Genomic DNA, 11958 nt, shown 5'->3' on the forward strand with positions numbered 1-11958 from the left:
TTCCAGTGATTCTGCCGCTCCACCCTGGGGCCTGGGGCAGTAAGCTGGCGGTCCTTTTCGGCCCCCCCCCCCCCCCCCCCCGACTCCGGCCCCTGCTCCTCTCGCCCTCATGTATGACCAGGTGGCCTCGGGTGCCATGACATCACAACCTGCCCCTGCCTTTCCAGGGCCACTGCCCCATTTCTGCTCAGACCCTCATTGTGTATTTGCCTGGATGAATAGATTAGAGCACCAAGCTGTACCCCAGTTCTTCCACTTATGAGCTGGGTCGCCCCAGACAAATTACTTGACTTCTCTGTTCCATTGGTTCATTATCTGTAAAATGCTGAAAACAGTCGTCTGCCCTCATAATAGCGTGGGGATTACGAGATAACAGAGGCCAAATGCTTAGAACAGTGGACGTCATTATAAATCTTACCTGCCAGTACCATCCTCAGCAGCAGCAGCACCGTCCTCCGCCCCCCCAGCCCCCCTTCTCCCCATCCTTCTCTCCTGCAGCCCCTCCTGCACACCCTGTGGGATTCTTCCTCCCCGCGGGCTGCCCTGATCAGACCGCTGTCCTTCGACACCTTCAGTGACCGCAGGCTGCCTCTCCCGTGCAGCGCGAGCTCCGCCCGCCCGGCCCTCAGCCCCGGCGCCCGCCCAGGCTCCCCGCCTCCCTGCCTGCGTCCAGCCCTGCAGCCCAGTGGGGACCCCTTCCGTGAACACCCAGCGGCTTAGGTTTCCCCCGCTGGGCCTCTGCTCCTGCGTTTCCCTGCCGGCCCTCCCCTGCCCCAGAGCGGCCCCCAGGGCCCGCCTTCTGCGCCTGCCTACACGTAAGCTTTTCAGTCTTTTGAAACCTCCCAAAGTTTCTCGGCACTTTCCATGGTGCCGTCACCCTCTCCCCCGTGAATAAGCTCATTTATCTATGTGTCTATTTTGGGGTGAACTAGAGACCCAGCTTCCTGCCTACTCCTATGAGAAGACCTGGAGCAAAACAACCTAATCCGAGGCGGGGCAGCAGGCCTGGCGCTGCCACTCCCTCTTCAACAGCCGCCCCTCGCGACGGCCTCGCAGGGGCCGTGGGGAGGGGCGGGGCGGCCAGGCGCCCGCTGTTCCTGAGGGGCAAGACCGACAGCGGGCAGACTGGACACACGCCCATTCCTCCGTGCAGGATTCCGGGATGAGGCTTGTGATCCTGAACTTGTCCTGCTCGGCGCAGCTTCACACGTGCCCTAGGAAGGCGGCCGGCCGGGCCCCAGCTTTCCCTGGGCGGCAGGCAGGCGTCCTCAGCCCATCCGGCAGCTGTGAGGACTAAACAGGAGACATCACGGCACGTGTAGGCAGAGCTCCAGGTGGCAGGATTCCTGAAGGAGCCCTTTAGGAAGGCACAGCGTTTCTGCCCTGTGTGGGGCCCCTGCACTGATCTGGGGTGGTATCTGTGGGGTGCATGAGGAGAGCCAGGGGTTACGTGAGGAGGAGACATCCTCCGGTGTAGACCTGAGCCAGGAGGCTGTGGGAGAAGGAAGAGCCGCTTGGAATTCACGTCTAATCCTCCCTGCATGGTTGCAAATACTCTTCAGAGATCTTGGCCTGGCCGTCGCCTGCCTTGTCTCGTTGCCCGGAGCGGTCCCAGCTGCCTCTTCTGCCCAGTGCCCGCGCGCATTTTCATTGAGGACAGGGGACTTCCACTCCAAGTTCAGGAAGAAGGGTTGGGATGCGTATTTTGGTCCCCTTTCCTTTCCCACCCTCTCTTCACTCTTCCCAAAGGAGGAGGAATTGGCTTGATTGATGAGATAAGAGAGGAAGAAATTCCTGGGATTGCATCCTTTATACCAGTAGATGGGGGCGCTTGGCCTTAAACATGTGGAACAGGCTCAGCGCCTCGCCCGCTCTCATGCGCCGTCTGCACTCAGCCTGTGGGGTGGGGATCACAAATAAGACAAGCCTGTAACTGGGAGGCCCCGCCAGGTGTCTGCCCTCTTAGTGCCTTCTCCGTCTGTGACCCAGTGGGGAAGTCAGCTGGCCCTCACTGGGGGCCTCCTAACTTCAATTCTGGCGGAGGAGTAGGAAAGCACATTTGGGCCCCATGTTGTAGCTGGAGAATTATCCAGAAGCTCTGTACCCTCTGTCATTGAGTACTTGCTGGGCCCACAATAAAGTGGATCCCACATTTTATTTTCCAGAGGGGCAACTTGTACCATCTCTGGATTCATCAGAACCCAGAACGGCCCTCTAAACCAATAACCATTCAGTAAAGACTTCCATGTATCTACATTACAGTCTGAACTACTGCATTTGGCTGAGGCTAAAGTATAGCATGGCCCGAGGAGAGATGGATCTGGTCCAGCCCTTCGGGTGGGTTGCTCCTGAGATTAGCTGCAGAATCAGCTTCAGAAAAGAGACTCATGACAGGAGATGCTAGAGAAGACCCCAGATTCAGGAGGCAATATGACTTCACCACTTGATTGCCCTCCAAAGACTGGCAAAGACACCCTTAGGGATAGGAAATGAAGAGACCCTCCTGCATGCAGTGCATCCAATCCCCCTCGAGATTATAACCTCCTCATTATCTGAAACTATGTTTTACTTATATTTGTCTTCCACTGTCAAGCATTGAGCCTGGAATAAGATAGGAAACCCCTCATATTTATTGGACTGAATTAAAGCTAGATTACATAAGATGTGCTTGCGGATGATGGATTTAAAGATGAGGTTGAAGGGCATGGGCTCTACCAGGACAAAAAAAAAAAAGAAGAAGCCTCCAAAATGTTGCTGCCCATCTCATTTGAATAAAAAGTGAACGACCCACCAAATGGAACTAGAATCTTTAAGTACAAAGGCTTGTGAAAAGAGAGACAAAATTATGAAGGGAGTTGGGAACTTTTCTAATTATTTCAGGTTTTCTTTCTCTTGCTGCCCGTAGAGCAGGTCCCCCCCAGTCCTTTATCTCTGCTGCCTCTGGCTCATGCATGAACACCCATGCACACACATCCCTGCGGCTGTTCCCCTCCCCGGAGCATCTGCTAAGTTGTTACTCAGAAGGAATCATGAAGAAATAAAGACCCAAAGAGACTAACATCACAAATCTCTTCCAAGGCACTGGTCCTTCCTTCTGTGGCCTCGTTCGTACAACACAGTCATTCAGATGCCAGCTGTTTCCCAGAGATTAAGAACCAGGTAAGTTAAATTGATGATTGGAGATACCGCCCTGGGGCATTAACTTCAGTCAATTATTGAAGTTACTGCTAGTTTTGAAATAGTGTTTGCTTTAAATCTCCAATAGTGTAAATCTCACAGGCAGGAAGAGTCCCTCAGCAGCCATTCCAGCTCCACTGAGAAACTGAAAAAGATGCTGAATAGTTAAATGGTGGCAAAGACCAGGTCTGTCATTTGACTACCACAACAATCATCTTTAACACTCAGAGAGGAGATGATGACTTTTGTGTCATTCATGTTGCATACAGAAGTTGATCTGAGTTTCAAATTACAGCACAATAATTCATTTCTGCAAATCACGAATGAGTTGTATAATGTAGTTATTAATAAAATAACATACCAATCTAGGCAAGCATTGCTCCCTTGCTAATTCTTATATTTTGTTTGTATTTAATAAGCCATTCAGATCTAAACTCCTAAAATTCGTTCATTCAACCAATATATACTAGCATATTCTGTGTTAGGCAGCAGGCTCTAGGGAACCTTAGGAGATTTCAGTTTACTGAGTGAGATCAGGTATGCTCACAAGTAAATGCAATCACCACCGTGCTATAAGGGCCAGAAGAGTGTGTATCAGTTTGCTAGAGCTGTAACAACAAAGTTTGTTACAAAATTAACAAACAAACTAATTTTGGGGCTTATAATTAACAATAGCAATTTACTCTCTCATATTTCTGGAGGCTCGAAGTCTGAAATCAAGGTGTCAGTAGGAAGCCTGCTTTCCCTGCAGACTCCAGAGGGGGATCCTCTTTCTCCTTGTCGTCTCTCTACAATGTTGTCAGCAATCCCTGGCACTCCTTAGCTTGTAGGTGCACCACTCCACCCCGTGCCTTGGCTGTCACCTGGTATTCTCCCTGTGAGTGTCTGTGTACGCATAACCTTCCTCTTGTAAGGACATCTGTAATATTGGATTAGGGGCCTGCCCAACTGACCTGATTACATCCGCAATTACCCTATTTCCACATAAGGTCCTATCTCAGATATGGGAGTTAGGACTTCAATATATTCTTCGCAGGGGCAGAGTGGGGCACACAATTCAAGCCATAACAGAGAGACCATAAAACCTGAGGCCCTCTTATGAATGAGAGCAAAGCATTAAGGTTTAGTTCTTACTCTGTGTACAGGACTCAGGCATGAATATGATCTGGCTCATCTGGCATCAATACTGATCCCAGTCAGGCGTTTTTCCTGGGTGTCAGGGCATGCCCACCAGGAGTGCCCAGGGCCACTGAGGTCTAACCCTGGGGGAGCGGGCCCTCACCCCTTTCCTCTCTTTCATTGTTCTTTTCCCACAGCATCTTATTCCGAACCCTGGAATGTACTTTTTAGACATTATCCAACCAGTTCTTACCAGGGGCTCTGAAAATTTTCAATTCCAGTAGCTGCCAATATGTGTGTCAATATGGCTATATATATATATATTTTTTTTTTAGATAATTATTTTTTTATTGAAGGGTAGTTGACGCACAGCACTACATTACATTAGTTTCAAGTGCACAACACAGTGATAAAACATTTATATACATAATTCTAGGTTCCAGCTATCACCCTACCAGGCTGTTACAATATCTTGACTATATTCCTTAGGCTATACATTACATCCCGGTTACTTATTTATTTTACCATTGGAAGTCTGTCCTTTTTTTTTTTTTTTTTTTTTTTTTGTGAGGGCATCTCTCATATTTATTGATCAAATGGTTGTTAACGACAATAAAATTCTGTATAGGGGAGTCAATGCTCAATGCACAATCATTAATCCACCCCAAGCCTAATTTTCGTCAGTCTCCAATCTTCTGAGGCATAACAAACAAGTTCTTACATGGAGAACAACTTCTTACATATTGAATAAGTTACATAGTGAACAGTACAAGGGCAGTCATCACAGAAACTTTCGGTTTTGCTCATGCATTATGAACTCTAAACAGTCAGTTCAAATATGAATACTCATTTGGTTTTTATACTTGATTTATATGTGGATACCACATTTCTCTCTTTATTATTATTATTTTTAATAAAACGCTGAAGTGGTAGGTAGATACAAGATAAAGGTAGAAAACCTAGTTTAGTGTTGTAAGAGAGCAAATGTAGATGATCAGGTGTGTGCCTGTAGACTATGTGTTAATCCAAGCTAGACAAGGGCAATAAAACATCCACGGATGCAGAAGATTTCTCTCAAAACAGGGGGGGTGAGGTTCTAAGCCTCACCTCTGTTGATCCCCAATTTCTCACCTGATGACCCCCTATGGCTATATATTTTGAACAAAAGTTTATGGGCATGCCTGTCATGAGCAGACTTCTTGGGCAGGTGACTGCAGGACAAAGAAGTGTCCTATGTGAACTAAAGGGCCATCTGGAGATGGTCGCCCAGGAAAATGCCTCAGGCCTGCATACTAGTCTTCAAGGTGAAAGCCACTTGTAGGTGTGAAACTAGAGCTTTCCTTGTGGAACAGCTCATAAGACAAAGAAAGAGAAAAGCACTTTGCAAACTCTGGATAACTAACAATGGGTTCTATTTTGACGCCCTTCATTTCCTATAGCATCTAGGACAGTGCTATCATTGTACCAAGCAAATGCTTCGTTGAAATTACTCTCAGGGAGCCCACAGAGAGCGAGGCCAGGAGTCAAGCCCTGCGGAGCCCACCTGCCCAGGTAGGAAAGGCCTTTACCTCACTTTGTAGCCTCTCTCCCCACACCCAGGCCAGCCTGAACCTAAAGCAACCAGAGCAGGTGGGGAAGGGATGGAATTGTTTACATCTTCCTTCCCTGCAGCTTTCTGAACCCATCTGGCCTGAGCTAGAAGGAGGGGAGAAGTTTAAATAGGATGAAAGATAACAGTCTTGATAGCAGACTGGAAGTTTTTAATGTCTGATAATAAGAACGTACATTATCACCTGGAAGGAACCAGAAAAGCTGTGCTCTCTGCTCTCAATATCGTCTCAGGGAAGGAAAGAGTGGGACTGAAAGGCAACAGTAATAAAAAATAAAGTGACATTCTGTTGGCACCCCATTGTGTCCTGCTGGAATGTGAATGGTAACGGGGATCACGAGGGAGGTGATGCAAAGTTCTTTATTGACGGGTCAGGTGTAGCTCAAGCAGCTCTACAGGAGTGAGAAAGAGAAGTTCTAAGTGGATTTTTCTTCTGACCACTGTACTCTTTCATGGAAAGGAAGACTTACAGACTCGAGCTTGTGAAAGGCAGAGGTGGTAAAGGGGCTTCCCATGGAGATACCCCGTCTACCCACCCCGCTCCTTGCTGTCCCTGACGTCGTCCCACACAGCTCCTCCTCTCAAGCTCCCCAATCTCCACCCCACCCACATTCCACCTTAGAAAACTCCATCCCTCCCCAAAGGCATTTCCACCCCTTGGTTTCTTCCCTTGTGTTGCAAACTTGGGTAACCACACTTCATCCAGATCCTTTAGGAGATGCTCGGCGTAGTCCTGTTGGCACAGAAAGGCTGGGTTTCCCCGTCTTGACATGAGGGACAAGGTGGATCCTGGACCTGCAACTCAAGTACCACCTGGGAGCTTGCTGAGAAGGAAGACTCCAGGGTCTCGCCTAAAACCACAGAGACAAATTTGGCATTTCAATAAGATCCTGTGGGAATTCATTTGCATATTAGCATTTGAAAAGCAAAAGTCAAAAAGGTGCTGAGCTCTGGTTTTAGCACAGAGCCGGGATGATGTCCATGACATTAGGAAAGGAGCACCAGGCCAGACACCACTTCCTAAACCCCACATGCCAGCCATTCAAAACAGTCTTTCCATCTAAGTCATTCACTGAATAGCAACTTCTCAAAATCTATGTGATGATGATGATTTTGATATTATATATATATCATATATATGCACATATATAATTTTTTTTAGTTTCTAAGGTTTCTGTGTCATGTGCCCTCATCCGTTCATCTTTGGCAAAGGTCATGGCAGCCGCAGATACATAACCAAGACCCCTAGCAGGGCCCGCAGCTCACATTGCACAGAACAGGCTGCAGAAAGCCATTCTCTAGCAAGGTGCTCAAATACCCCTTGGTCAGCTGCCTTCCAAGTTCAGGCCTTTGGAAGTGGCAGGTTGTGAGAAAGGAAGTTTTGGACACAGGGCTGCTCCCAAAGCAGTAGAAACTGAAAATCTGGATTGGAAGTTTCTGCAACATTCTTTAGAAAATGCATTTCACAGAACCTGGCTAGTTTAAAAAACAAAACAAAACCTCTGGAGGAAAATATAACATTCTCCCAAATTCAAAATATGTATAAAATATAAATCTCTGACTTTAATTTTTAGAGTTCTTTTTCCAGTTAACTATCCATAAAGCTCTCAAGATGAGAACTGAGAACTGTTCGCCACTTCTCCCCAGCATACTTTAATACTTTATTTTAAAATTCCAAACTTTGCTGGGGCCTCTTTCCTAGCAAGATACAGCAGATAATCGACAGTATCAGCGGGCCAAGCTTCAGACCCCTCACACAGGACTTGGAGCAAACTACATCCAAAATCTACCCCAAGATAGATTGTACACAGGAATCCGTTGAATAAACCATGCTCTCATTCTCAAGATGGCCTTGAGCAAAATGAATTCCCAGACATAATGAGCTCATTTTTTTCTAATCCAAATTGCAGTTCAAGTCTAAGAAGTATATTCGTTTGCATGAAATATTCTTTCCAAGAAGTTCCTCCCAGGTGAGGAATATTAAATGTGCTTCTCGTAACAGGGAGGGCCAGATGAATGGCTCTGGCTGGTCAAGGTTATATTTCTCACAGCCAGGATATTCCAAATGGTTTCTTATTCCAGGGATCAATAAACAGCCAGGCTCATAAGCATACAACTGTCTTATCTCACCAATGCTAACACAGACCATTTCTTGAGCTTTTCCCAAGGCGGAACCTTAAAAATTCCTGACATCATTGAAATATGTGAAGTAACAAAAACAGTAAGAGGATGAAAATGAAAGAGACAAACAGCTCTGGAAGTGCCCTTAAGACAGTTGTTCAGTGCAGTTCAGGCTTTCTTCTTGTGCAGTAGAAGTACAGACCAAATTTAACTCTGTCAGCAAGAAAAAGCCCAAATCTCTGTTCTAGTCATTGTCACCCAAGATATGACCTATTAAAAAACAGCCAATGTGAGTTAAATTAATGTGACAGGGCAATCACGTTAGTCATAAAACCCCCTGGAGGCCCTCAGACCTGCAGAAGAACACACAGATCGAAAGTGTTTAAATGCTGTAATCTCCATTTATAGACTTCCTCAGTGCTTGGGCTTCGGGTGACTAGGCTTGAAATCTATGCAGTCGTCTCGGCCGATGTCTGTTCACATGCACCAACTTGTCAGCTGCACAGCCTGTTCACCCTGCAGGGCCACAGTACACATGGGATCACCTGTTTCCCTTCATACCCACATTTCCTTCTGGGAGCAGAATCATGGGGAAACTATCTACTCCCTGGAAGGTTTTGTGGGAACATGTGCTCTTTAAAAAAAAATTAGGGTTATATTTTTCCTGAGAAGCTTTTGTGAAGAGGTAGGATCAGAACCAATCGGTCATCCTCTCTCCTTGGTGTCTTCTATCTTTTCTTGATACTCCTTCCCTGTATGTCTGTGACTGAAAATACACTGGTCTTAAGACCCTAAGTCTAGGAAGTTCAGCCACCCACTGGGCTTGCTTCCCCCAAACCCTTCCACCAAATCACAGAGAACAACAGCTGAGAAGAGCAACTTGGACTTCTGCAAATACAGCCACCCTGGCAACCATGCTTGTCCCATCATTCAACCACAGAAGAACCTTCTCTAAGTACTGGTACAACCAATCAGATGAGCCCTCAGTGAGGACAGGCAAATAGGAAATTCAGTGTAAAAAAACAGAGTAAGAATACAGAAGGTCAGCAGTTACAGGGAAACACGCCGACATGACAGCACCCTTGGTGCTCCCTAAACAATGGGAAAGACAATTAGAAATAATAGTACTTAATAGCAGGTATTTATTGAGAGTCTACTGTGTACCAAGCAATATTCTAGGCCCTACAAGCAGAGAGGGACACACTAGATTGAAAAAGACTGACACTGACCTTGAGGACCTCAGAAATAAATGGGCATTCAGAATGGTGACCGTTTTTACAACATGGTGTGGGCAGTTCTACAATACAAGTGGGAAGGAAAATCATCCACAAGCAGGAAGAGGTACCTGCTCATTTTAAGAGCAAACAGGGATAGTTTCTTGGGAATTTTAAAGGACCAGTCAGCCTGACAATCCACAAATGAGTACAGTATATCCGGCTCCTTGAGCAGACAGCAATGTTAGAAGTCAGACCAACCCACTAGCAGGATGAGTGGCCCTGTGCAAAGCACTTAGCCTCAGTGAGTCTCTGTTTCTGAATCTGTAAAATGGGAAGAGTAATACCTAGCTCATAGAATTCCCATGAGGGCAAAATAACCGAACACATGCAAAATGCTTACTATGGTGCTCAGCACATTCTAGGTTTTCATTGCGACTTCTACCAGTTTTTCCATTTTGTGCTTTGGTTGTTAAGCTGAATGATGGGTCACATTTGAGAGAGAGTCACAAAAGAAAGAAGATTGTTATGAGTTTTTTCCCTCAACTTTGCATTTAAAAAGAAGACGGAGGAAGACTATAGTGCAGCTCCCTGAGGTATTCCATTAGTAAAAGGAAAGAGCTTGCTGGCCCTCCCTTGATCCTATCAGACTTGAAGGGATATCTAAAGAGTCACCCTCCCGAAAGGCTGCTGGCAGCTCCGCATTTCAGGCACACCTGCTTGGTTTACAGGGAGCTCGCACCATCGACACTGGCCCGGGGTAGCAGGTTGCACTCTAGCCCGCCCCGCGCAACGGGACTGCCTACAGATTCGCAGCGCTGCTCCTGCTCTGTGCCCTAAGTCAGGATTGCTAGTCCTCGCTCTAGGGAGCCAGGCCTGGGGAGCTGTGGCTGACCCTTGGGAGGTAGACGGGGCCTGGCATTCCCATATGTTACTCACAGACTGGAGCCATCAGAGAGCTGGGCCACCACCCAGGGAAGAGGTGAGCTCCCTGGGGACAGAGCTGCCCAGGCCAGTTAGTGCACCAGGCGGGGTCCTGCCCCGGGGATCGCAGCACGCGAAAGCAGCACTGACTCAGCCCAGCATATTTGGGTTGCTGGACAAAGCAAATAAAAATACCCAGTGTCCAGTTCAATTTGAGTTTCGTATAAATAATGGATTTTTTTTTTTCAGTATGATGTCCCAAGAATTCTATGGGACATACTTACAATAAAAAAGCATCCATTGTTTATCTGAAATTCAAATTTACCTGTGTCCTGTATTTATGTCTTGAATATTTCATGGGACATATTACATACTTACACTGAGAAATTATCTGTCATTTACCAGAAATCTAAATTTAACCGGGTCTCCTGTAACCTGGCAAGGCTACCACATATACACGTATATACATAAAGGAAACAGACGGGGCTCTGTCTGCTACAACCCCGCCATCCAGAGCAGAGAACAGCCCTCAGGAGAAGTCTCAGCTGCTCCAACTGCCACATCAGGACTTACACAATTTGCCCCACTCTTTGTCGGCCCTTTCCCTACTCTTTCCCCAACACAGTCACTCCACTCAAGCCTGGACAGCCCTCTTCCTGACCCCTGAACATGTCCAAAGTATCCTGCCATCCTCACACAGGGACATAGACTTGTAATGCTGCCACTGCTCCTGCTCATGGCTACGCACCTTACTCAGGCTCCGAGACCACTTAAATCTCACCCTTCCTCTTAGTGCCCAGTAATTACCCTTTCCCAACACCTCCCGTAGCCCCAAGATGACATCTTTTTTCTGGGAACTCAGGCAACGCCTGCTTTCTCCCTCACACGTTTGGCGGTGGGTTGCCTTGCTTGCATCTTCATGTTTCTTTGGCAGGCATGAGCTGCTGACTCTAGCTCTACAGGGCAAGGAACACTCATTCCTTTATTCTTCAGCATCTGTTCCAGGCCCCCACCTGCCTGACTGGTGCATAAGCAATCCCAATCCCAGGCCTCGGGGGGGCTCCCACCATGGCACCATACATAACTCCCAGGCTGGCAGCATGCAAGTGTTTGGGGACAGGGTGGGTTGCTCTGAAAAGCACCCTGGTACATGCACCTGTCATCTCTGAAATTACAAAACAGGTCTGGCAACACCTCCTTCCATGGGATAAAAAACAAACATATTAACACTGCTCAGCCTTTTAAGATCCAGTTCCAGAGTAACGTCCTTGATGAAACCTTTTCTGACTCCTTCAGAAAGAAGGCAAAGCCCTTGCAAAGACTCTTGCCGATACCCTTCCTCCCTGCCCCTTGGCTGCAGCTCTCTCTGCTTCCCCTCTTCACACTGCGTCCCAGCCACGCCGGCCTCCCCGCTGTTCCTTCACCAGCCACGCACACTCCCTCCCCACGGCGCCTACCTTGGCTGTTCCCTCTGCCTGGAATGTTCTCCTCCCTGGTATCTGCTCAGCTCGCTTCCTCTCCTCTTTCAGGCCTTTGCTGTGGGGTAACCATTCAGCCAATCCGCGCTGGCCGCTGTGTTTATAATTGCAGTATCTTCCTACTTACTTCCATCCCTGCTCCTGCTTTATTTGTCTCCTTAACACCACTCATCAAGTAACTTACATATTTTTTACTAGCTTTTCTTATTTACTGCCTATCATACCCCACACTGGAACATAAACTTCACAAGAACAGGACATTTAAAATCTATCTTGGTTCACTGCTGTGGCCCTAGTGCCCAAGACATATTAGTCA

At 47.3% G+C, this 11958-nt stretch overlaps 1 long non-coding RNA gene across 1 annotated transcript; it reads left to right on the forward strand.

Annotated features, from left to right (window-relative positions):
* The first annotated feature begins 748 nt into the window (after positions 1–748).
* LOC130681384 (uncharacterized) lies at positions 749–6072 on the forward strand. The gene is made up of 4 exons (XR_008994504.1): positions 749–815; positions 3079–3159; positions 5736–5847; positions 5968–6072. It is a non-coding gene; the product is annotated as an uncharacterized LOC130681384 (long non-coding RNA).
* The last annotated feature ends 5886 nt before the right edge of the window (positions 6073–11958 follow it).

This window comes from Manis pentadactyla, chromosome 17 (genome assembly GCF_030020395.1).
Source record: "Manis pentadactyla isolate mManPen7 chromosome 17, mManPen7.hap1, whole genome shotgun sequence".
Lineage (NCBI taxonomy): Eukaryota > Metazoa > Chordata > Mammalia > Pholidota > Manidae > Manis > Manis pentadactyla.